Genomic DNA, 23,685 nt, shown 5'->3' with positions numbered 1-23,685 from the left:
CAAGCAGGAAATGGGGAAGAGTTAAAATGCAACACACACAAAGTGTGGGGGAGCCTGCACAATGTGGTAAACACACAGCTAGTATTGATGATATCATTTACTAAAAGTACTAAAAAAACAAACAGCAAAAATTAAAAATAAGCATAGAATAAAGCCCTACAGGAAAAAAAAGCTGGAATCTCATGAGAAATAACGAGAATAACATTATAATAAAAAAGTCTAAATAATAAAGTTGAAATATTAAAAAAAAACATATATGAAAAAAATGCTAATATTATAAGAAACACATAAAAAATAGATTATAAACGTGTAATATTATGATAACAACTCAAACTAAATAAAGCTCGAATTTTCATGGAAAACTAGGTCCTAATATTACAATAATAAAGAAAAAATATTAAACATAAACATCACTTCCTGCCCTACGGGAATATTCACGTCAACACTCCCCTCTAGTGGTCACAATGAGACACAAGCGATACAACAAGACATACTTCAATTATTCAAAAATACTTTTTTTGCTGTAATTTTAGATATTGTTTTAAAACATAATCAAAGTTTTGCAATGATTGACGTTGATAAATGAACTAAAAATAATAACACCACATAATAATTGTGTGGAAGTGCCGAGATTATAACAAGACACCGAATAGCAACAACAACACGACCCCATTCTCTCACGCTCACCTTATCCGGGTGGCAACTACTTCCCCCATTAATAGTTCCGGGGTGAATTATGTACTAACAACCTAGCATTACACGTACTGATTTTTTTTAAATTCACTTTTCTGCGGCTCCGGCTTAGTGGAGTGATTGGCCACTTAATAAAATAAATACAGAAGATAACCGGTAAATTAAATCGTCATCCGAAACCGATCCTAACTTAGTAGGATACTATTTTAGATACTATCGATGCTCGGATCAATCCGTGAACACGGTAAGCAAGTAAGCTAGTAACACAATGGCGGCCAAAATCAGCTCAAAAGCAGCAGGAATATGAGCTTAAATACAAATATATGGTGTATAAAAACACAAACATATCTACGGGATGTAGGTGATCTTGGACCAACTTCTCCAATTTACAGTTTTCCACACAGAGCTTTCCTCTCCCTGCGACACGCCCGGCTATGCCTCCCTCTAGCGGCGCCGCCCGTCACTGCGCCTCCCCTGCCATCCAAAGCAAGAGCAGAGAGCGGCTCTCCGCCAGTTTCTTCCGCAGCTCTTACTGGGCGGCCGGTCTGCGTTGATCAGATGTGAGCGTCGTGTGGGGATCGAGCCCAAGGTAGGAATGCTCAAGCTAGGATTGTTATGATGATGATTGTTATGATGACCCATCTTGGAAGGGGGGGTGTCTGTGGTGTCATTCAATGGTGTTTACATGGAAGCTTCCGCATTGCAGAATGCTACAATCCGTCAAACGGTGTATGGATTCTGTGGGAAAACATCCAGTATTTCTTTTCTTTTACGGGGTTGGATTGGTGCTGATGTGGCATGATGCACATCCGTGCACGGTGCGTGACGTGCATGGCGACGTGTGTTGTTACTATGCGCTCTTGCTTTTGCAAAGTAGCCTTGCTGAGATGGTGGTGGAGTCACACATGACATCTTGGACCGGGAATATTATCAGTGATGTCAATTCTGTATATCATGTTTGCACTAAAACATGCAGAGGTATCATCATGTCAGGGGGTGGCCCTTTGCAGGGGTGTTGGGGGGGGGGGGGGGTGCAGGTGAAAGTGCGGCACCTCCCTAGTGGAGGTTTAAAAACATTGTTATATTTGTTAATTGTTATAATGCACATTTTTCATGTTGAAATAGTTCATTCATTCATTTTCTACCGCTTATCTGGGGGCTTCAGCCCTCCTAAAATGTTATTAAGCCCCCCTGAATAATTTGATATTTTTTATTGATTTTTTACAAATTTATTATTGACAAATACAATCTTGACAAATTTCATATAATAGGGCAAAAGCAGGCTAATAAGCAAGCCAATAAGCAGCCTACTACTACTGGTAGTAGCAGTAGTAATAATCATTTTAGGGGGCTTCATATGTTCTTAAGCCCCCCTAAATAATTTGAAATTTTTTATTGATTAAAAAAATTATTGATGTTTTTTCCCCCCCAAAATTTTTTTCATTAAAATTTATTTAAATGTTCTTAAGCCCCCCTGAATAATTTTATATTTTGTATTGATTTTTAAAATAAAATTTATTGACAAATAAAAAACTTAAAAAACATTATAAAAACATAAAATAAAAAATAAAAACCTGGAAAACAATTTTTTATCTGACAAATTTCATATAATAGGGCAAAAGCAGGCTAATAAGCAAGCCAATAAGCAGGCTAGTACGAGCCTACTACTACTAGTAGTTGCAATAGTAATAATCATTTTAGGGGGCTTCAGCCCCCCTAAAATGTTCTTAAGCCCCCCTGAATAATTTGATATTTTTATTGATTTTTTACAAATTTATTATTGACAAATAAAATCTTGACAAATTTCATATAATAGGGCAAATCAGGCTAATAAGCAAGCCAATAAGCAGCCTACTACTACTGGTAGTAGCAGTAGTAATAATCATTTTAGGGGGCTTCAGCCCCCCTAATATGTTCTTAAGCCCCCTTGAATAATTTGATATTTTTTATTAATTAAAAGAAAAATTTTGATTTTTTTTTCCCCACAAAAATTATCTGACAAATTTCATATAATAGGACAAAAGCAGGCTAATAAGCAAGCCAATAAGCAGGCTAGTACGAGCCTACTACTACTAGTAGTTGCAATAGTAATAATCATTTTAGGGGGCTTCAGCCCCCCTAAAATGTTCTTAAGCCCCCCTGAATAATTTGATATTTTTTATTGATATTTTTACAATTTTTTTATTGACAAATAAAATATTGACAAATTTCATATACTAGGGCAATATACTAGTAGCAGTAGTAATAATAATTTTAGGGGGCTTCATTCCCCCTAATATGCTCTTAAGCCCCCTTGAATAATTTGATATTTTTTATTGATTAAAAAAAAATATTGATTTTTTTTTCTCCAAAAAAAATTATCTGACAAATTTCATATAATAGGACAAAAGCAGGCTAATAAGCAAGCCAATAAGCAGGCTAATACTAGCCTACTACTACTAGTAGTTGCAATAGTAATAATCATTTTAGGGGGCTTTAAGACCCCCTGAATAATTTGATATTTTATTGATTTTTAAATAAAATTTATTGACAAATAAAAACCATGAAAAAAACCAACATAAAAAACAGAGCCTATCCCAGCTGTCTTGGGGCGAGAGGCGGGGTACACCCTGGACTGGTGGCCAGCCAATCACAGGGCACATATAGACAAACAACCATTCACACTCACATTCATACCTATGGACAATTTGGAGTCACTAATTAACCTAGCATGTTGTTGTTTTTTGAATGTGGGAGGAAACCGGAGTACCCGGAAAAACCCACGCATACACGGGAAGAACATGGAAACTCCATACAGAGATGGCCCGAGGGTGGAATTGAACCCTGGTCTTGAAGCTGTGAGGTCTGTGCGCTAACCACTTGACTACCGTGCAGCCCTGCAGTTATAGCATACCGTCATTTTAACTCTAAAAAACAAGCTTACAGTACGACTGGGATACTGTAAACATCCAGCAGCAACACAACTCTGCGTTAGCTGAGGGCGTGTCACATCGAGGAATGGATTATTATTTGATTACATGACATAAAAATAAGCATTTATTTACTGCCAAAAGGGTTATGAATGTCGCTGCTGCCGCTGCCGCTAATGCATCCTCGTCCGTGGCGAGCAAGTGCGCCCCGAGGACAGCCTGAACCTACAAAAGTAGGTTAAAGTAGTCTTTGAATGTTGTAATAAGTTTGTCGGCATGCATGGAAGGCTGCTGCAGGGTGTTGATGCTTTATGAGGTTTCTCTATGGTTGTCACAACAAATGACTCAACAGAACGCCACATTAGGACAATCCCAGAGTGCTTTTAGGTGATTCTATGACTTTCCACATGTTCTTCTCATCCCCGGAGCCAAAGCTTGAGATGAAGAGACAAATAAAGATGCTAACTGTTGTTAGCTGTGCTATGCTTTGGATCGCTTGGCTGGTGAATAGCTGAGTCATCCGTGGTAGCATTTCCATCTCAGGCTGCATGATGGCCAACATGGCGGATACAGGAATATGAAATAATCTCGTCTAAATCGTATGTCACGTGCAGGAAACCAACAGTTATAGATATAATCGTTCCTCGTTTAGGTGCTTCATTGGTTCCAGACCCGACTGTGATATGTACATTTACACCAAGCAGTATTCAATATTAATCAATGGAATATTTTGGTACTGTGTTTACCACACTAATGTTTACCAAATAAATAAATATAAATATAATACAAAATAAATCAAAATTAATATAATATAAATATAGTGTATATATAATATATATATAAATATATAATATATATATTAAATACATTATATATATAAATATAACTTATAATATCTAAATATATTTATATAACATATAAGAAATATAATATAAATATATACATATATTATAATATATTATATATTTATATAATATATAAATATAATATAAATACATATAAATAAGGACAGAAATATATTGTATATATTAAATATATAATATATAAATATACTTATAATATCTAAATATATTTATATATTATCTAAATATAATATAAATACATATCAATAAATATCTAAATATATTATATATAATATATAAATATACTTATAATATCTAAATATATTTTTATATAATATATAAATATACCTATAATATCCAAATATATTTATATAATGTCTAAATATAATATAAATACATATCAATAAATATCTAAATATATTATATATAAATATATAAATACTTATATATCTAAATATATTTATATAATATATGAATATAATATAAATACATATTAAATATATTATATATAAATATATTTAAATAAATACATATTAATAAATATCTAAATATATTTTATATATAATATATAAATATACTTATAATATCTAAACATATTTATATAATATCTAATTATAATACATATCAATAAATATCTAAATATATTTATATAATATATGAATATAATATAAATACATATTAAATATATTATATGTAAATATATAAATATACTTATATATCTAAATATATTTTTATAATATATATATATAATATATAATACAAAAACAAAATTTTTAACATTATTAGAGCCCTCTAGACATGAAATAACAACCCCATAGCCACCTTGCCACTTCTATTACCCAATATAGTATACACAATAAGCTACTGTATTATGACTCACAGGTTAGCACTTCTTGTAGTATCTCAAAGGTAACGTGGGTCAATTGCATGTGATTAATAAATCAAGTGTACATCAGGAGCCGAGCAGCTTGACTCGTGCGCTCCGTCAGACACGGCACGCCCAACCTACTGCTGTCCTCGTGCTGGACAAATGTCTCCACTTTATCCCCATCCTTGTTATAGACGGAGCCTACAGTTTGCAGTCAATAGCGAGATGCACTCATGGTACAGTTGGGAGGCGGAGACGTCACATGACGTCTTTGGCAGCAAACACAACAGACAGAGTCGTCCTGTGTTCAAGCCCGAGGAGGAGAAAGTCCCCGTTTGCACTTTGTCATTCAAACGCTGCTGCTGCTGCTTACACAATGTTGGGAAGAATGCCGACGGTTAGAGCACAGTTGTGTTGTTCAAACCAGCCTGCAAAGCACACAAGAAACAAGAAATCTTGAAATCATACTCTGCTTGCTTATGTCACGGACTGAAATTCCCCTCAGTGAACCACAGCTCACCAGGTGCTGGCAGCACTCATGCAGTCCCAGACCATGACATTACCACCGGCAGGATCCTTGTGTTGTCAAGTCATACTCTGCTTGCTTATGTCACAGACTGAAATTCCCCTCAGTGAACCACAGCTCATTCGGTGCTGGCAGCACTCATGCAGTCCCAAACCATGACAATACCACCGGCAGGACATAATTATTGCTTTGGTTTCGTGTGTTGTCAAGTCATACTCTGCTTGCTTATGTCACAGACTGAAATTCCCCTCAGTGAACCACAGCTCACCCCGTGCTGGCAGCACTCATGCAGTTCCAGACCATGACATTACCACCGGCAGGATCCGTGTGTTGTCAAGTCATAGTCTGCTTGCTTATGTCACAGACTGAAATTCCCCTCAGTGAACCACAGCTCATCCGGTGCTGGCAGCACTCATGCAGTCCCAGACCATGACATTACCACCGGCAGGATCCGTGTGTTGTCAAGTCATACTCTGCTTGCTTATGTCACAGACTGAAATTCCCCTCAGTGAACCACAGCTCATCCGGTGCTGGCAGCACTCATGCAGTCCTAGTCCATGACATTACCATGGCCACTGTTTTTATTTTGTGTATGTCATAGAGCAAAGCACTTGCATACAGGGGGTGGGGTTGCTAGCCGTTTCGCACAACAATTAGTGCTAAAGCTAACGCTAAAATGCTAAAGCTACTTTAGTCTTGAAGTAAAGTCTTTTCTTGAGATGCATCACTGTAGGAGCGGAAAAAAAAGCACTGCCGAAAGTACAGGCAGGAAATGATCTTTAGCATATGCAAAAACGACTCCTAGCACAGGTGAAGCAGGGAACCAGAAAGTAATACGTAGGCAGAAACACAATGCAAGGGAAGCAGGCAAGAATCCGGGAAAACAATCTGGCTCTAAGCTGCTGTGGACGACCAGCCTAAGATGGCTAATTGGCATAACGATGATCCTACAGCGAGCTGAATGCCGCCCATGCGTGCATATGTTGTTGTATTGTAAGATGCAAATGTTATTGAACTGCCCATTCACTGATTCTGTGTTTCTGTTGGTGCCACTTAGTTTTTAAGTGCTTTTAATACCCGCTTTTGTAGGATTAATCATGCAGCCGCTGGAGTAAATCAGCTCTACTGATTTGCAAGCTTTGGTTTTTATGGCGTGATTAAATTATGTTCTTTTGTTGGGGGGGGGGGGGTATGTGGTCAAAGATATTTATAGTTTGGGACATGATATCTCAGATATTGTCATTTCATCTATTTATAGAAAAGGTTGTGTGTTTGGCAAGACTCAAACTCTCTTCATAACAAAATGTATAGTTGTAATAATAATAATAACCTTGTCGTTGCTGAAGGGATGTGTTCAACAAAATAAAGAAAAGATGTTTATGAATATGAAACATAAACATGTGTAAAAAATAGAGCTGGCAATTGATTAAAATATTTGCTCGCGATTAATCACATTTTTCTATAGTTAATCAACAAAATGAGGAAAAGATTCTTATGAATATGAAACATAAACATGTATAAAAAATAGAGCTTGCAATCGATTAAACAATTTGATCGCGATTAATCGCATTTCCCCATAGTTTATCAACAAAACGAAGACAAGATACGTATGAATATGAAACATAAACATGTATAAAAAATAGAGCTGTCCATCGATTAAAATATTTAATTGTGATTAATCGAATTTTTTCCATAGTTAATCAACAAAATGAAGAAAAGATGCTTCTGAATATGAAACATAAACATGTATAAAAAATAGAGCTCACCATTGATTAAAATATTTGCTCGCGATTAATCACATTTTTCTATAGTTAATCAACAAAATGAGGAAAAGATGCTGATCAATATGAAACATAAACATGTATAAAAATACAGATTGCAACCGATATTTGATCGTGATTAATCACATTTTTCCATAGTTAATCAACAAAATGAAGAAAAGATGCTTCTGAATATGAAACATAAACATGTATAAAAAATAGAGCTTGCAATTGATTAAACTATTTGATCGTGATTAATCGCATTTCCCCATAGTTAATCAACAAAATGACGAAAAGATACTTGTGAATATGAAACATAAACATGTATAAAAAATAGAGCTCGCCATTGATTAAAATATTTGCTCATGATTAATCACATATTTTCCATAGTTAATCAACAAAATGAAGAAAATATGCTTATGAATATGAAACATAAACATGTATAAAAAAAGCTCTCAATCGATTAAACTATTTGATCGCAATTAATTGCAGTTGACCATAGTTAACTCACAATTAATTGCATTTAATCGCAGTTTTTATCTACAAAAAGTAGGGGAAACCCCGCCTTCTGACACGGAGCGTTTTGAGCCATCCCAAACTTTTTTCAGGGCTCACTTCCAAATGTGCAAACCTAATTTTTATGAAACTTTGACATTGTTTAACACCAGAATACAACATTCTAACTACTACATTTATAGGTCAGAAAAGTGGAATAAGTCTTTTTTATGCCAGATATGAGTTTCGTGGTTACCATGCAGTGGAAAAGGGGCATTAGTGAAGACGCCCAGGGTATTTTTGTGCATGTCATGCATGGTTAAGTCCTCCTTGACATCACTAACACATGGTGATGACATCATCCGTCACTATTGATATTCTCGCTAATAGCTGGCATTGTTTTGGAGCGCTAATCCCCGTTCAATCTGCGTTCATGGCAGGAGTGTGCAAGCTTTCAGATACACGCTGCTGTCCTTCTGCGATAAAGAACGAGACGGGTGCCCAATTAGATGGAGGAGAAGTCTCAGTGGGCCGAGAGCCACCCCCCCCCCCCAGGCTGTGGAACAACGGCCTGTTGCTATGCCAGCATGTGTGCAAGACAAGCGTCTGCTTGATGAGCATTCAAGACCGCCATGCATGATAATGGTGTCGTTTCACGTGTGTCGTTATGGTGACGGCGACAGAGTTCTCGGGGAGGACGGCGCCCAAAGGCTACGGCCTCCTCCTGGCACCCTGAGTGAATACCGAGGAGGCCGACCTCCCGGGAAGCCTCATTATACTTTTAGGAGCATCTTCTCCGGACAGCGAGACGGCTAAACTGTTTGTGGATCAATAGTTTAGCTTCCTGGTGGAGCAACAGAGTGAGTGAAGTGCATTTAAAGCTTAAGGAATCCTATTAGGCTTGGCAGAGATGGGAAGGATAGCGCTAGGGGCCGTCAGCATTTTACATTCTGCCTGTTGCTTTGCCTGCGCTGCCTCTGGAAGGACCGCCCCTTTAAACAATACATATACATATATATATGTAAATGATTCAATAAATACACTGGCAAATATTTCAACCCCAAGCTCTTTTCCCTCAGTGAACCACAGCTCACCCTGTGCTGGCAGCACTCATGCAGTCGCAGACCGTGTGTTGTTAACTCATACTCTGCTTGCTTATGTAACGGACTGAAATTCCCCTTAGTGAACCACAGCTCACCCTGTGCTGGCAGCACTCATGCAGTCGCAGACCGTGTGTTGTTAACTCATACTCTGCTTGCTTATGTCACGGACTGGAATTCCCCTCAGTGAACCACAGCTCACCCGGTGCTGGCAGCACTCATGCAGCCCCAGACCGTGTGTTGTCAAGTCATACTCTGCTTGCTTATATCACAGACTGAAATTCCCCTCAGTGAACCACAGCTCACCCGGTGCTGGCAGCACTCATGCAGTCCCAGACCGTGTGTTGTCAAGTCATACTCTGCTTGCTTATGTCACGGACTGAAATTCCCCTCAATGAACCACAGCTCACCCGGTGCTGGCAGCACTCATGCAGTCCCAGACCATGACATTACCACTGGCAGGATCCGTGTGTTGTCAAGTCATACTCTGCTTGCTTATGTCATGGACTGAAATGCTCCTCAGTGAACCACAGCTCACCCAGTGCTGGCAGCACTCATGCAGCCATGACAATACTACTGGCAGGACACAATTATCGTTTTGGTTTCGTGTGTTGTCAAGTCATACTTTGCTTATGTCACAGACTGAAATTCCCCTCAGTTAACCACAGCTCACCCTGTGCTGGCAGCACTCATGCAGTCCCAGACCGTGTGTTGTCAAGTCATACTTGGCTTGCTTTTTTCACGGACTGAAATTCCCCTCAGTGAACCACAGCTCACCCTGTACTGGCAGCACTCATGCAGTCCCAGACTGTGTTGTCAAGTCATACTCTGCTTGCTTATGTCACAAACTGAAATTCCCCTCAAGGTACCACAGCTCCCCCAGTGCTGGCAGCACTCGTGCGCACTATCACCCCCAAATATACCACTTGTTTTGCCAGGTTTTGGCTGTGTTTTGGTACTACATAAATGAGAAGGCATATTATCATGAGTGTTGAGGGCTGTAATCACTTTTAGAGACTATAGATGTCAAAGGAACAGGAAGTAATCACAGGAAGTGATGGTACCATTTGCGTTGTCGTCGTTTAGCGACAAACGCCGGGATGGACAAATTATTCATGAGTCGCCGTTCCTTTCGCTCTCCTGGCTCTCGGTGTGGAGCTTTTGTTGCTAATTCATGCTGCGGACATCACCGGGCACACTTTTACTTAGCAACAGCACATTGGCAACCCCCCCCCCAACCCCCCCGGTCAGACCTCCTATTGTGTTCTTGCTTATTGATCGTGTTTTGGAGGAAGCTAGCAGGCTAACGATAATAAGAAAAGAAGAAGAAACCCCACAAACACTTTGCATCTAAGCCAATACCTCCTGTCGATTAGACCATCTCTGACTGGACTACATCCTTAAAAACAGCCGAGCACTCCTGTCACGTACAGAATCTTTGACTGGAATTTTTAAAGTAGGTGAATGTTCCTGTCGCATTGAGGATCTTTGAATCGTGTTTTTGCCAAACACCACAGATCAATCCTCCTAAATAGAGGATCTTTGACTCGTGTTTCCGGAACTGAGTGCTGTGGTAATGAAGATCTTGACTTGTGTTTTTGCTCTTCTGTCATGTAGTCAATAGTCAGTAATAGCAGAGCAATCTTCTTGTATAGAGGATCTTTGACTGGAAGTTTTACCCTTGCCGCTTTAAAACAGCAGAGTGGTCCTGTTACTGTTTGTTGAAGATCTTTGATTGGCATTTCTGAAGTAGCTCTCTGTTTACATGGAGGTTCTTTGACTTGTGTTTTTGCTGTAAACAGTTAAAAACAGTGTAGCGATCCTGTCAAATAGAGGATCTTTGATGATGAGCTGGTTGCTCACGATAGCTAGCTTTGGTATTTCAGTTAATAAGTTAGTATTACATGATGAGATGAGTATTACATTAAAGTGTCTAGGGGGATTGTAGGGGGATGGGGGGGGTGGATTGTAGGGGGATGGCGGGGTGGGGGGGTCGTGTTGTCCTTGGAAATGTGTCAGTGTTACAGTGCAGTGACTGCAGATGGATTATTCATGAAGAACGTACACTGGCACCGAGTGCTGGATTCAAGACAGAGTGAAGGGCAAACTGTGACCATATGTCATTTCTCATCTTTTTATGCTAGAAATGATTGAAAATAAAGCTAATATGTTTGATAATTCTACGTATTGAGTGTGGAAGCTCTGGCATGAATTTGCATATGGCTGCTGCACGCGTCGGAGCCTTTTAAACGGCTTAGAGTTGTGCCACAGAAATGTCTGCTAGACAAATCTGCGTCGGTTAAAAGCTTCCTGTCAGTTACGGCTCCTCCCTTATTTAATGACTTATTCATGAGCAAGATCATAGCATGTTTACAGCCCGCTTGTAGCTCACTTGTAAACAATCATTCACTTTAACAGGAAGGGTATTGGACCAAATGCTCCGTATGGCGTCACAGGGGGCTGCTTGGAGCGTGTGCCCGAATATAGTGCACCCGGCTGGGCCACACTAGGTGGCTCCTCCCCCTCTATACTAGAATATCTATATACGATATATATGTATATCTCAATATTTTTTCCATGAACTGAATTTAGACAAAAGTCGAAGCCATATATGTGTGCAAAGTTTTATTAAAATGTAAACAATCTTATACTAGAAAAAATTTAACCATAATATAATATCATATCATACAATACAATATTATATTAAATGTAAAATTATTTTTTAATTATATATAATATAATACATATATAATAATATAATTATAATATAATTAAATCTTCAGTCCAATCATGCTGGATTAGCACCGTTAGCGCCATTAGCGTTGTTAGCACGTTAGCGCGCTACTCCCGAGTGTAAACAATGGCGTTAGCGGCAAGCTACAAACGTAATAAGATGGACATCCATAGCTGCACACTTACTTAATGGGTATTTAGAAAAATATCGATAAATCACCCAGCCACATACAGTCACTTTTGTTGCAAATGTTGATCTGAAATTAGAGGCAAGGTGAGCAACATCTAAGCTAGTAGGAGGGTTTGGAAGTGTGGTCTCGGAAGGTAACCCACGTCATTGATTTAAAATCCCACAAATATATCATTCATTATTATATGAAAACCGTATTTGTATTATTATATTATATATTATTTTTAATATTATAGAAAAATATTCTTATTGTTTATTTTACTAATTTTAGTGTAATTTTTTTTACTAATTTTACTAACTTTTTTTGCTTAACATTTAGACTTATTCTATTAAAATTACTGCCGATTTTTTTATTCTTGCATTTTTGCTGCTATTGTGTTAAATTTAGATTTATGTGTTATTCACACCTGGCCTACAAATCAGTGGTTTGAACCATTTAATGATGCTCATTTAGGGTGTATTTTCAGTTTCTAATAATAATAATAATATAGCTGGTTTACACGATGCCTAGCATGGGCTTAATAAATGACAATTTTGGCCTGAATTGTTGTTGATATTTCTTCATATTTGCTCTCCTTTCTATACATTGTATGCTCAGTAGGCGTGAACATTGGCCTATTTAATGACACCCTGCAAGATGCAGTAAGGGAATGAAAGCAACATCCGTGTTGACCGCCCCCCCACCCACCACCACCAAACCGAGGCCCCCAACTTCTTTTTCTTTTTTTTTTAAAGAGAGCAACAACGTTTTGGTCTTTTGTTGCCAACATTGTTGCTGTGCACCGATGCTGCAGGCCACAAGCGACTGAGTTCAGTCCCGTCCTAAAAAGAGCAGCAGTGTTCAGTGCCTTGAATGCCACAGCTGACCTACATGCAGGATGAAGACCTGGTCCAAGTCCGGGGGGGTAGGGGGGCATGCCTCGACTACACTCGAATGAGCCTTAACGCATGCATATGTGATTTCTTTATAGCTTCTGAAGGTATTTACTTCAAGCTCGTCAGTTTGCATTAGACTGTACTTGTGTGTCATTTATTGGAGTATTCCACTACTATACTATACTCTACTATTTACACACTAGTTACACACTTTAGATGCAGTTTTATCAGAATCCCTCCTGGGAATACTTCATGTGTGTCTGCAACGATCTATATCTTCCAGCATTGGTTAGCATTTCACTTGGACGTATACACTGTAACTTTGGTTAACATTAGTTCATCACCAGTTCCTCAGTAACTACTCTAAATGTATGTACCAAGGTCATTAGTTCATCACCAGTTCCTCAGTAACTACTCTAAATGTATGTACTTTAGTAGTTAGTCCATCACCAGTTCCCCAGTAACTACTCTAAATGTATGTACTTTAGTAATTAGTCCATCACCAGTTCCTCAGTAACTACTCTAAATGTAGGCACCTTAGTCATTAGTTCACCAACAGTTCCTCAGTAACTACTCTAAATGTATGTGCCTTAGTCATTAGTTCACCAACAGTTCCTCAATAACTACTCTAAATGTATGTAACAAGCTCATTAGTTCATCACTAGTTTGTCAGTAACTACTCTAAATGTATGTGCCTTAGTCATTAGTTCATCATCAGTTCCTCAGTCACTACTCTAAATGTATGTACTGTAGTAATTAGTCCATCACCAGTTCCTCGGTAACTACTCTAAATGTAGGTACCTTACTCATTAGTTCACCAACAGTTCCTCTATAACTACTCTAAATGTATGTAGCAAGCTCATTAGGTCATCATCAGTTCCTCAGTAACTACTCTAAATGTATGTGGCGTAGTCATTTGTTCACTGACAGTTCCTCTGTAACTACTCTAAATGTATGTAACAAGCTCATTAGTTCATCACTAGTTTGTCAGTAACTACTCTAAATGTATGTGCCTTAGTCATTAGTTCATCACAAGTTCCTCAGTCACTACTCTAAATGTATGTGCCTTAGTCATTAGTTCATCACAAGTTCCTCAGTCACTACTCTAAATGTATGTACTGTAGTAATTAGTCCATCACCAGTTCCTCGGTAACTACTCTAAATGTAGGTACCTTACTCATTAGTTCACCAACAGTTCCTCTATAACTACTCTAAATGTATGTAACAAGCTCATTAGTTCATCACTAGTTCCTCAGTAACTACTCTAAATGTATGTGCCTTAGTCATTAGTTAATCATCAGTTCCTCAGTAACTACTCTAAATGTATGTACCTTAGTCATTAGTTCATCATCAGTTCCTCAGTAACTACTCTAAATGTACGTATGTACCTTAGTCATTAGTTCAACATCAGTTCCTCAGTAACTACTCTAAATGTAAGTGCCGAGGTCATAGGCATAATAAAGAAAATACATACATGATACAGAAATATAAAAAATGATGGGAATCATTTATGTGGATATTCTGTTGGATGGGATGGGATGGGATGGGATGGGGGGGGGGGGTGCAGGAAATGCACTACAACCCCAGAGCTGATTATGTTTACCTTGTTGACTCCAGCAGGGATCGATATAGCTCCATCCCAGCCATTAGGAGGTGGATCTCTTCAGTCAGAGCATCCGTTATGGATTTATGGAAAAAAGAAGATGGAGTCTTCATTGTGAAGTGTTGTTATCAATCAGATGTTTACTTTGTGTTTCATGTGTGACATGCTGTAAACAGTAAACAAACATAGCATAGATCACCTGTTTGTTTAAAGGGAAGCTATTATGCTCATTTTGGACCCTTTGTATTGAAATGTAGGCTCCTATAGAGCAGCTATACACAATAAGCTTTCTAGAGCTTCCAGAATCTGCACCTCTTTCTGTTGTGTTTCCATAGATAGAACCTGTGCTGTGTTTTGGTTCACATGTGGGAACATGTGGGAGGAATATACAAATATATAAAAGACAGCTTTCTTTGCTGGGAGGGATTTTTAGATTAGTGGGTCGCACCAAATGACAAATTTAGCAAATTAGTTGGGGGGGTTGTGATGGAGTGATGATGATTTTAGCCTGGACGTTCTGCTGCATGCTATTCTGTTTGCTAAGACTCATTCATTCTAAGATATTAGCCTAAATGCGCCATATATATGAAGGCCTATTGTCCTTATATTAGCCTAAATACGCCATATATATGAGGGCCTATTCTCCATATAATAACATAAATACACCATATGTTAGCCTAAATATGCCATATAGATGAGGGCCAATTGTCCTTATATTAGCCTAAATACGCCATATATGTGAGGGCCTATTCTCCTTATAATGACATAAATACACCATATATTAGCCTAAATACGCCATATAGATGAGGGCCTATTCTCCTTATAATAACATAAATACACCATATATTAGCCTAAATACGCCATATAGATGAGGGCCTATTCTCCTTATAATAACATAAATACACCATATATTAGCCTAAATACGCCATATATATGAGGGCCTATTGTCCTTATATTAGCATACATACTCCATATATATGAGGGCCTATTCTCCTTATAATAACATAAATACACCATATATTAGCCTAAATATGCCATATATATGAGGGCCTATTGTCCTCATATTAGCCTAAATACGCCATATATATGAGGGCCTATTGTCCTTATATTAGCCTAAATACGCCATATGAGGGCCTGTTGTCCTTATATTAGCCTAAATGCGCCATATGAGGGCCTAACATGTCAACAACGTATCAGCTTTTACAATTACATCAGAATTGTTTGTGTTTTGGACTAACATTAGCTTGCTGTGCTAAATAATACACACAGTAATCAGCGCTATCTTCTCCAGTTAGCTTCTATTCCAAATGCTCTAATGCCTCGATTCAATTATGTAAGCACTCAACAGCACTGTAAACATTAAGAATGGTGAATATACGTATGTGCATTGTACGTGGCAAAGACTTCTTTTTCTCAATCCTCTCATCATCATCACCACCATAGTTCTTCCAGAATCTGCACCTATTCCGCTGTATTTCTTTGGATTTGGTGCGAAAACGGTTTGTTTTAATGTATCCCAACCACTGCTCGCCACATTTGTTCACTTCCTACCTTTCTCTTTAATTTAATTTAATTTAATTTAATTTAATTTAATTTAATTTAATTTAATTTAATTTTATTTTATTTTATTTTATTTTATTTTATTTTATTTTATTTTATTTTATTTTATTTTATTTTATTTTATTTTATTTTATTTTATTTTATTTTATTTTATTTTATTTTATTTTATTTTATTTTATTTTATTTTATTTATAGGAGTTGATAAACAGTTTAGGACTTGATAATAAACTGTGATGTATCTTTTTAAAATGTTGGCTTTTAACATCCAGCCGTATGTGTTGGATCCCGAATCCGATCCAGAAGTAGAGACTGGACAGTCCCAAATTTCCCAAGAGAAGAGGTTACTTCAAGATGTCTCTCAGTGGAAAGTAGCTTTAGCATCTTAGCGTTAGCTTGTCTACAGCATGGGTCAAAGTGGCTACTAATTGTGGTGGGAAACGGCTATTAACCCGCTTCCTGTAGACAGTTCGGACACTAATAAACTCTTACTTACTGCTGGCTCTTCCGACTCTTCCAGACCACCAAGTAACATTGGAAAGGTGTCGTTAACAAGCCATAGCATTTCAGTATGTGGAATCAAACTATGGAATGGATTGAGGAAGGAAATCAAACAATGCACAACGATGAGCCAATTCAAGAAACAATACAAGCAGTTGATGTTAAAAGTTGATGCTAAATACAAGGATGAAGAGTCTTGAACCAGTCATGATGTGCTACGTATATATATCACTATATTGACACTTACTATGGTACACATTATGGCATTGGATGCTCATATCACCTTGTACTTCGGGACGTGGCAAAAAATAAAATAAAATAAAATAAAATAAAATAAAATAAAATAAAAAATAAAAAAATAATAAAATAAAATAAAATATCTCGCCCGAAGACAGCTGGGATAGGCTCCAGCACCCCTGCGATCCTCGTGAGGAAAAAGCGGTAGAAAATGAATGAAAATTAAATTAAATTAAATTAAATTACATTAAATATCTCGCCCGAAGACAGCTGGGATAGGCTCCAGCACCCCCGCGACCCTCATGAGGAAAAAGCGGCAGAAAATGAATGAATGTAAATAAAATAAAATAAAATAAAATAAAACAAAATAAAATTAAATTAAATTAAATATCTCGCCCGAAGACAGCTGGGATAGGCTACAGCACCCCCCCCCCCCCCCCCCCGCGACCCTCATGAGGAAAATTTATTAAATTAAAATAAATTAAATTAAATTAAATTAAATTTCTCGCCCGAAGACAGCTGGGATTACAACATTTAGGACATAATGCAGAGGTGTCCAAAGACTTCTTTTTCTCAATCCTCTCATCATCATCATCATCATCATCATCATCACCACCATAGTTCTTCCAGAATCTGCACCTATTCCGCTGTATTTCTTTGGATTTGGTGCGAAAACGGTTTGTTTTAATGTATCCCAACCACTGCCCGCCACATTTGTTCACTTCCTACCTTTCTCATTAATTTAATTTAATTTAATTTAATTTAATTTAATTTAATTTAATTTAATTTAATTTAACTTAACTTAACTTAACTTAACTTAACTTAACTTAACTTAACTTAACTTAACTTAACTTAACTTAACTTAACTTAACTTAACTTAACTTAACTTAACTTAACTTAACTTAACTTAACTTAACTTAACTTAATTTTATTTAATTTTATTTAATTTTATTTAATTTTATTTTAATACATTATACCCCACCTCCTGAATCTGCCCTCAAAGCATGATGGGAACTGTAGTTCTGTAGTTCTTTTAGCCATAAATTAGTCTGGAATTCATGGTTGATACACTCAATGTCAACACTAAAAACTCCATGAACATTGACAAAAGTAGAAATGCTGATTCTGTGTCTGGACCACTTCTTGGCTTACGTGTGTATAAGAAGCTGGGGGGAGGGGGGGGTGTCTTATGACGACGTGTATGTGTGTGTGTGTGTCAGAGGGGAAGAGAGGGGGCTTAAAAGATTAAACAGCAGCCTGGCCACGGACAAGGAGGAGAAAAGACCCCTGACTGTGGGAGGCGTCTTCAGTTGCCATTTGCATGGCTCCTTGTTCCTCTCTGGGAATTATCCTTTTATTTCTACCTCCTCCTAGATGAACATCCATCCGTCCATCCATCCGTCCATCCATCCATCCAGGGGCATTGCTCATCTTACAGTGGCAGACAATGGAGTGCAGTATTTAGGACACTTGGCAGGGTGGGAATGGGCGGGTGGGGCCCGGGGGACGTGCTGCTAAGTAGCTCATCTCGCTTTTGTAGCCACGGGCGAAGGAGCCCTGCACTGGTAAGGTAAGCAAGGCCACCATTGGCCACCCAGATTGTGCAACACGGAAAATTCACTGATTTTTGGTCCAATGGCGAATTTATGAAATGTATAAGTCGGACAATGTATACGTTTTGGCTTTTTTGTGGGGTAATAATGAATAAATGTGATAATAATATAGGTTAAATATACAGCATATGTACACATGCTACATTCTTTGTGCTTCAATTATAATGTTTTTATAATGTGTCCTTGAACACATCATAAATATATTTTTCTAACTAGCGTATAGTAATCCGTTGTTATTCGGTTCCAGGCCCTATCACGTTAATTTCCACGATATACGAGTACAAAGGTCATTATTATATCACCAGTACCTCAGTAACTACTCTACAGGTACATGCCTTAGTCTTTAGTTCATCATCAGTTCCTCAGTAACTACTCTAAAGGTATGTACCTTAGTCATTAGTCCATCACAAGTTCCTCAGTAACTACTCTAAATGTATTTACAGAGGTCATTAGTTCATCAACACTTCCTCAGTAACTACTCTGAATGTATGTATCTTAATCATTAGTTCACCAACAGTTCCTCTGTAACTACTCTAAATGTATGTACCTTAGTCATTAGTTCACCAACAGTTCATCTGTAACTACTCTAAATGTATGTAGCAAACTCATTAGTTCACCAACAGTTCCTCAGTAACTACTCTAAATGTATTTACAGAGGTCATTAGTTCATCAACACTTCCTCAGTAACTACTCTGAATGTATGTACCATAGTCATTAATTCACCAACAGTTCCTCTATAACTACTCTAAATGTATGTAACAAGCTCATTAGTTCACCAACAGTTCCTCAGTAACTACTCTAAGTGCATGTAGCAAGCTCATTAGTTCATCACCAGTTCCTCAGTAACTACTCTAAATGTATTTACAGAGGTCATTAGTTCATCAACACTTCATCAGTAACTACTCTGAATGTATGTACCATAGTCATTAATTCACCAACAGTTCCTCTATAACTACTCTAAATGTATGTAACAAGCTCATCAGTTCACCAACAGTTCCTCAGTAACTACTCTTAAGTGCATGTAGCAAGCTCATTAGTTCATCACCAGTTCCTCAGTAACTACTCTAAATGTATGTATCTTAATCATTAGTTCACCAACAGTTCCTCTGTAACTACTCTAAATGTATGTACCTTAGTCATTAGTTCACCAACAGTTCCTCAGTAAATACTCTAAATGTATGTAGCAAGCTCATTAGTTCATCACCAGTTCTTCAGTAACTACTCTAAATGTATGTACCTTAGTCATTAGTTCACCAACAGTTCATCTGTAACTACTCTAAATGTATGTAGCAAGCTCATTAGTTCACCAACAGTTCCTCAGTAACTACTCTAAATGTACCTGCCTTAGTCATTAGTTCACCAACAGTTCCTCTGTAACTACTCTAAATGTATGTAGCAAGCTCATTAGTTCATCACCAGTTCCTCTGGTGTGATTGGCTGGCCACCAGTCCAAGAAAATGAATGAATGAATCTATCATGATTAGGGATGTCTGATTTTGGCTTTTTTTGCCAAAAATCATTTCCGATACCGATATCAGCTGATACCGATATCGATACACGGTATGTAACATGACACATCTCCTTTGGTGTATACATCATTTTTTCAATATCAGTTTTCATGATCAGGGGGAAAAAATCTGATACCGATATTGACCGATATCACATTTTTACACTGATATCGGATATCTGTAATTATGATATTCATTTTAATACAACAAAAATATGAACTTTTCACAAATACATTTAGCAAGAATGAGTGTTTATGATAAAAAAAATATAACTGCGACAGCGACGGAGCATTCAGGGGTCACATGGTATCACGCTCATGCATGATGAAGTGTTTGAGGAGGGCACAGGTTGCGGGGAAACGTCGGCTCGATTACATTGAGTAACGGGTTTAATTGCCGCACGCCGCATCTGCTCCATTAAGATATGAGATCACGTGTTTCTGGAAAGACATATTTAATACGGCGACAGAGTGAGGTGATACTTTGCAAGGTAATTGACCTTGTATCGTCATTGGGGGGGGGGGGGTCCTGTTTTGCCATTAATAACCATGAGACTTTTTGATAACATTTTATATATTATATACATTTTAATATATCTTGTTTTAATCTATTTTATCTCATTTTTTAAAATCTTTTTTATCTAGTAAGCGTTTTTTTTTTTTTAACGGTGACAGTGAAATTGATATTATGCAACCAGGAGAGGCTGGAATGACGCAGTGGGCTTTTGGATGGTCAATATGGAGGGATGTATTACATCATGAATAGTTCATAGTCTCAAATCCAGAGTTTTCCGAAGTCTAGAGACTTCTGACAAGGTCGGAAATGTTGGAAAAGCGTTTTCCATCTTCATGTGGATCCACACCAAAACCCTGTGGGTTCAAATCCAGTCCATACATAATTCTTCCAGAAAAACAAAGAACTACCGCCTCCGTTCATTCCCATTCCAAGATGGATAGGACTAGGATAGCATAGAGGAGCTTCTTTCCTCCATTTCTGCTTCATTTGGGAATCAATACTTTTCCCATCAATAATTCACCACGCAGACTTAAACACTCGTGGACGACCCAGGAGAGATGATGTCTCCCAACTGGTCTGGGAACTGAAAGTCCAGGCTTCCCCTGCTTAGGCTGCTGCCCCCATGACCACCTCGGATAATCTTGATGTCATCCACGTCTGGAAAAAGCATCCCAAGACAGAAAGTGGTCTTTCCTTCTCCGTCTGATTAGGACCAATCTCGCCTTAACCCCATCCTGGATTATTCTAAGTCTGATGTGAATGTGGATGTTGATCATATGTGAATGAGGGTGGGGGTGGGGGCAGGGTCTTGCTTTTGATCCCCTCTGAAGCCATCTTCAATGGCGCCCCCCACTTCTTACTCTTTAGGACGCAGAATCTGCGGAGTTGATAAGGAATCTTAATGGAGACTCCCGGTTGGGGAGCTGAATGAGGGGACAGACAGGAAGTGACATCGGGGTTCAGAGTTGAGTTTTAGTTTTGCGTGGGTTATGAACTCAACAGTCGCCGGTGTTGGGGATTGAAATACAGTTGTCTCTTGCTAAGTCGGCGTTCGAACATTGGGCCTTCACTATATGGTATTGTTTTCATTTCGTGGTTGACTATGGTAATGGTTTTATTTCATTTGAACATGCATCAGATTACAATTGAATGCATCCCATAATCAGTTCCCAGTTCCACATGTCCAAAAGGAGTAGGAAGAAGCAAAGCTTATTAAATCCTACCACTCCATCTGGTACTTTTACAATCAGTAACTGTTACATTTGTTCACTTCCTGCTTTCCTAATATAGTTTAAGGTTTTAATTTAATTTAATTTAATTTAATTTAATTTAATTTAATTTAATTGTATTTAATTTAATTTAATTTAATTGTATTTAATTGTATTTCATTTTATTTCATTTTATTTCATTTTATTTCATTTTATTTCATTTTATTTCATTTTATTTCATTTTATTTCATTTTATTTGTCATTATGCCATAATGGGTACCATAGTAAGTGTCAATATAGTGATATATATAGCACATCATGACTGGTTCAAGACTCTTCATCCTTGTATTTAGCAAACATCAACTGCTTGTATTGTTTCTTGAATTGGCTCATCGTTGTGCATTGTTTGATTTCCTTACTCAATCCGTTCCAGTATGGACTATGGACTATGATTGGTTCAAAGGCATCAGTATTGTTACATTGATACGATATTACCTTACCGATCTGCTCCCATTCTGTGTGGAAGTGGTTAAATATTTGCCTATTTGCTAACCGCCAAATTCAAAGCACACAGTGGCTAGGGATTACGATCTTGTGTTATTTCCAACGTTCTTACTCCCAACACCGATGACGACTAAAAGGCTTTGTGGCCTTGGTGTGATTAATGGGCGTGGCCATATTTAAGAGGACGTCATTTTATGATTTATGATGACGGGGCGTGATTAGAAAAATGCTGCCTGCCTTCTTCCAATGTATCAACTGACCAGCAGCGCCCCGAGGCGATAGACGGGATTGGCTGCCTTGCCACGCGCTTGTCATCTCCCCTAATCTGTTAAGTGGCAGGGGGGGGGGAACGGAGGACCCAGGAAGGGGTTGTCGGCGCTACGGCAACGGGAATCAAACATTTGCATTGTTGCTCCTTTTTTTTCTTCCCGGATGGATACCGTTGCTAGGACACACGGCACTCCAACACATGGATGGACACGATGAGGTCAAATGACTTTTCACGCTTGTCTTTATACGGCGCGTGGTTGCCATGACGACACAGGACGTCACTGTGTTCACATTATGTTCATTTTCAGCACCTCTCGTTTTGGGGTTAGCTCCTCTGATTAACATTCCATTGTACTGCATAGGGCTTTAAATACAGTAGAATATACATAGATTAGGATGTTAGGATGTTAGGATGTTAGGATGCTAGGATGTTAGGATGTTAGGATGTTAGGATGCTTGGATGTTAGGATGTTAGGCTGCTAGGATGCTAGGATGTTAGGATGTTAGGATGTTAGGATGTTAGGATGCTAGGATGCTAGGATGCTAGGATGCTAGGATGTTAGGATGTTAGGATGTTAGGATGCTAGGATGTTAGGACGTTAGGACGCTAGGATGCTAGGACGCTAGGGCGTTAGGACGTTAGGACGCTAAGACGCTAGGACGTTAGGGCGTTAGGACGCTAGGACGCTAGGACGTTAGGACGCTAGGACGTTAGGACGTTAGGACGTTAGGATGTTAGGATGCTAGGAGGTTAGGAGGTTAGGATGCTAGGAGGTTAGGATGCTAGGATGCTAGGATGCTAGGATGTTAGGATGCTAGGATGCTAGGAGGTTAGGATGTTTGGATGTTTGGATGCTAGGATGTTAGGAGGTTAGGATGCTAGGATGTTAGGATGCTAGGAGGTTAGGATGCTAGGATGCTAGGATGTTAGGATGCTAGGATGTTAGGATGCTAGGATATTAGGATGTTAGGATTTTAGGATGCTAGGATATTAGGATGTTAGGATTTTAGGATGTTAGGATATTAGGATGTTAGGACGTTAGGATATTAGGATGTTAGGATGCTAGGATATAAGGATGTTAGGATGTTAGGACGTTAGGATATTAAGATATTAGGATTTTAGGATGTTGAGAGCTTGGTGGAGGACATAGAGCTTATCTGGCTTACAGCCACGCC

The 23,685-nt window shown here is 38.1% G+C and overlaps 1 protein-coding gene across 1 annotated transcript in view; it reads left to right on the top strand.

Moving 5' to 3' along the window:
• The first annotated feature begins 763 nt into the window (after positions 1-763).
• The window catches only part of cntn1a (contactin 1a), a 52,852-nt gene continuing 29,930 nt past the window's right edge, over positions 764-23,685 (top strand). Inside the window, exons 1-2 of the mRNA XM_058087291.1 lie at positions 764-937; positions 1,086-1,282. The gene's annotated coding sequence lies outside the window, so the exon portion shown is untranslated. The remainder of the gene's footprint in view (positions 938-1,085; positions 1,283-23,685) is intronic.

This window comes from Doryrhamphus excisus, chromosome 11, assembly GCF_030265055.1.
Source record: "Doryrhamphus excisus isolate RoL2022-K1 chromosome 11, RoL_Dexc_1.0, whole genome shotgun sequence".
Classification (NCBI taxonomy): domain Eukaryota; kingdom Metazoa; phylum Chordata; class Actinopteri; order Syngnathiformes; family Syngnathidae; genus Doryrhamphus; species Doryrhamphus excisus.
This window is presented reverse-complemented; position numbering and strand designations above follow the sequence as displayed.